This window comes from Lissotriton vulgaris, chromosome 3_1 (assembly GCF_964263255.1).
Source record: "Lissotriton vulgaris chromosome 3_1, aLisVul1.2, whole genome shotgun sequence".
Lineage (NCBI taxonomy): Eukaryota > Metazoa > Chordata > Amphibia > Caudata > Salamandridae > Lissotriton > Lissotriton vulgaris.
Window position 1 is genome coordinate 11644086 of NC_141689.1, and position 4263 is coordinate 11648348.

Consider the following 4263-nt stretch of genomic DNA (forward strand, 5'->3'; position numbering starts at 1 on the left):
ATGCTTGACCTCCCAATTTATTGACTGGATCGATTAGTTTTCGCATTTCCCATCTTTTGTCCATCGTGGTTTTACTAAGATCTGAGCGGGTAAAGATGGAGAGATTGCCAATAGTTATTGGGGTGTTAGGTTTAAGCATGGGCGAATTTTGCGAATTCGCAATCCGCGAATTTGCGGATTTGCGAATTCGCGATCCGCAAAATTCACGAATTTGTGCGAATTTGCGGATTTTTGGTTTTTTGCTTGTTTGCGGGGTTTTTTGCGTGTTCGCAGGGTTTTTTGCGTGTTCGCGGGGATTTTTGCGTCTTCGCGAGCCGCTTGCATAGCGAAGTTACCCATGCAGTCGTTTATGGGAGAGGGAGAGAGAGATAGATAGATAGATAGATAGATAGATAGATAGATAGATAGAGAAAGAGAGGGAAAGAGAGAGGGAGAGAGAGAACGAGAGAAAGAAAGAGAGGCCGGATCTCTGAAGGGCCAGATTCCTGAGTTGCCCCTACAGAACATACAGCTTTTATTTTTAGCAAAATGCATATGAAAATTGTGCTGTAAAGGTCTCTTTTTGTTTAACGCCTCCTGACAACTCAAAATGGGTGTATTTGCCACCCTCTCCCTTCTTCCTGTTTTTTATATCTGTAAGCGCTTCCTGATGAGGTTTAATTCCTTGGACAGGTGCCTCGTTGCCTACTTGTAACTATTCTCTGACCCTGCTTCAAGGGTCAGAGCAGGGTCAGAGAATAGTTGCAAGTAGGCAACGAGGCACCAGGAAGCAATTAGCAGCAGGTGTCCAAGTTGAAGTTAATTTGTTTGTAACCCTTTTGTAAAAGATTACAAAGAAATTAGGTTCAACTTTTGCACCTGCTGCTGTAACCCTTGCTTGGCTGAAAATTCGTCCCCGCTGATTCGCGGATCGCGAAATCGCCGAAAATCCGCAAATTCGCCTGCGAAACGGATTTTACGCCCACCCTTAGTTAGGTTTGGCTTTTTGCCAAACAGCTTGTCGGAGCAGGAAATTGCCAAAGTATATTAAAAACGGGCGTGGAAATTTATTGTTCTGCCGTTTTAAGCCAAGTGGAAGTCGGTGTGCTCTTTGTATTTGGGAGTCCCAATCCCAATCAGAGAGTTCTGGAAAGGCTTGAGGTAACAGTTTCACCAGAAATGCCCTTGGGTCAGACCCCTCTAGCCCTTCCAGAATTCCATAAACTTTAAGATTGGATCTCCTTTGCCGGTTTTCCAAGTCCTCGACTTTCCCCTGTAGTTGGGCTAGCTGGGCATCATGACGCTCCGCAGTGAAACCTATCCGTGATGTCTCCTCTTCTACCGCAACTGTGCGTTGCTGAAGCTCTATTATCTCCTGTGTGACGCCCCTTAAGCTGGAGGTTAGATCTAATATGGAAGTTTGCAGTCTTACGTTGTCACTTTTCAGTTGTTGATAGTGCTCTTCCGATTCTCCCTTTTGGCTAATCAAAAGTTTTAATATAGTATCCAGCTGGGAGTGGCCGGTGTTCCCCGTCCCAGTCCCCTCTGTTGGGTTCAGTGTCTCATCAGATGATTTATTTGGGTTTGTATTTATATTTACAAAAAATGGCTGATTAGAGCCTGCAGCTGATGACAAATGATCCTTCTCTCCTGTGGCTGACTCAGAGGGAGTGCTCCTGGGGGTTTGCGCACTGAGTGGCACCGATATAGGGACCTGTGACGTCTCATTATCTGTGGGGCAACCCCCTGAAAGCCTTAGCGCCATGCTCTTGACTAGCCCCTTGGCCTCAATCCATTTCCTTAGCGGACTCTTGTCAATAACCAGTTTTTTAGGGGCACTACTCCTGCAGGGCGCGTCAGGTTAGACAAAACTTTCCCCCTCTTCTTGTAGCTTGCCTCGGCTTTGCCTCTACGTCTCCGTGAGGACAGCCTGATCAAAGAGTTATCTGTAGACTTATCCAGCTCCTCCTCCATCTCATCATCAAGGTCCTCAAAGGAGGGCTGCTATTCAACCAATTCCAGACAGGAATTGCCAGTTTGACGCACCCCAAGTCCAGTATCTTCTTCCATTGTACCTGTGTCTGTGTCTATGCCTTTTGGGCACCCCAACGCAGAAGCTGTGGCCGTAGCCGTAGAGATATCAAGCAGAGTCCCTCTAGAATTCCCGGAAGCGCCAGGCAACATTGTGGAAGTTTCTACTGGGGGTAGCCCCCCTCCTGCCGCAATAACTCCTTCTGTTACCACAGGATCCTCTACGATCTCCTGGGTCCCTTGAGTCACATTGCCCTTAGGAGAAGTGGCGAAGTCATCGCAGTTGACTTTATCCAATAATGGCACAGTTGGGGATCAAGCCCTGATCTTTGGACTGGGTAAGAGTGGTCTGCTTAATTCAGACACTCTATTCATCACTACCCCCCTTTTCTGAATCATTTTTGTCCACCATAAGCGTGGAAGGGTATACTCAGATGTGAGTCCCTAGCACATTGCACCATCAGGATTCAAGCAAGCCGGGCCGAAGACGGCTGAAATGCCAGAAACCGGTCCCGGTAGCTTGTTTCCTTCCCAGTATAAGAATTGGCTTGGTAGTTTAGTCTGCCATGTTCCCATGAAGCACTGGGCCAGGGTCAGACTAATTTGCATATAGCCAAGTTCTGAGCTGGGATGGTGCAGTGAGCTAAAAAACGGTGATGGATCAAGCCCTGATCTTTGGACTGGGTAAGAGTGGTCTGCTTAATTCAGACACTCTGTTCATCACCACCCCCTTTTCTGAATCATTTTTGTCCACCATAAGCGTGGAAGGGTATACTCAGATGTGAGTCCCTAGCTCATTGCACCATCAGGACTCAAGCAAGCCAGGCCGAAGACGGCTAAAATGCCAGAAACCGGTCCCCGGTAGCTTGTTTCCTTCCCAGTATAAGAATTGGCTTGGTAGTTTGGTCTGCCCTGTTCCCATGATGCACTGGGCCAGGGTCAGACTAATTTGCATATAGCCAAGTTCTGAGCTGGGATGGTGCAGTGAGCTAAAAAACAGTGATGATCAAGCCCTGATCTTTGGACTGGGTAAGAGTGGTCTGCTTAATTCAGACACTCTGTTCATCACCACCCCCTTTTCTGAATCATTTTTGTCCACCATAAGCGTGGAAGGGTATACTCAGATGTGAATCCCTAGCTCATTGCACCATCAGGATTCAAGCAAGCTGGGCCGAAGACGGCTGAAATGCCAGAAACCGGTCCCCGGTAGCTTGTTTCCTTCCCAGTATAAGAATTGGCTTGGTAGTTTGGTCTGCCCTGTTCCCATGATGCACTGGGCCAGGGTCAGACTAATTTGCATATAGCCAAGTTCTGAGCTGGGATGGTGCAGTGAGCTAAAAAACGGTGATGGATCAAGCCCTGATCTTTGGACTGGGTAAGAGTGGTCTGCTTAATTCAGACACTCTGTTCATCACCACCCCCTTTTCTGAATCATTTTTGTCCACCATAAGCGTGGAAGGGTATACTCAGATGTGAGTCCCTAGCTCATTGCACCATCAGGATTCAAGCAAGCCGGGCCGAAGACGGCTGAAATGCCAGAAACCGGTCCCCGGTAGCTTGTTTCCTTCCCAGTATAAGAATTGGCTTGGTAGTTTGGTCTGCCCTGTTCCCATGATGCACTGGGCCAGGGTCAGACTAATTTGCATATAGCCACGTTCTGAGCTGGGATGGTGCAGTGAGCTAAAAAACAGTGATGATCAAGCCCTGATCTTTGGACTGGGTAAGAGTGGTCTGCTTAATTCAGACACTCTGTTCATCACCACCCCCTTTTCTGAATCATTTTTGTCCACCATAAGCGTGGAAGGGTATACTCAGATGTGAATCCCTAGCTCATTGCACCATCAGGATTCAAGCAAGCTGGGCTGAAGACGGCTGAAATGCCAGAAACCGGTCCCCGGTAGCTTGTTTCCTTCCCAGTATAAGAATTGGCTTGGTAGTTTGGTCTGCCCTGTTCCCATGATGCACTGGGCCAGGGTCAGACTAATTTGCATATAGCCAAGTTCTGAGCTGGGATGGTGCAGTGAGCTAAAAAACGGTGATGGATCAAGCCCTGATCTTTGGACTGGGTAAGAGTGGTCTGCTTAATTCAGACACTCTGTTCATCACCACCCCCTTTTCTGAATCACAGTTGGGGGGACTGGCGCTGCTGGCCCTGTTTCTGTAGTGGGTGCGGTTCCATCCTTAGACAACCCTGGTGGAGGATGTGATAGCGTCTGTGTTTCAGTTTCATCATTTATTGCTATGGGAGTGTCT

General features: G+C 47.9%; 1 pseudogene; it reads right to left on the bottom strand.

Annotated features, from left to right (window-relative positions):
• Window positions 1–967: 967 nt before the first annotated feature.
• LOC147725824 (uncharacterized) lies at window positions 968–2049 on the bottom strand (annotated as a pseudogene).
• Between the last annotated feature and the right edge of the window lie 2214 nt (window positions 2050–4263).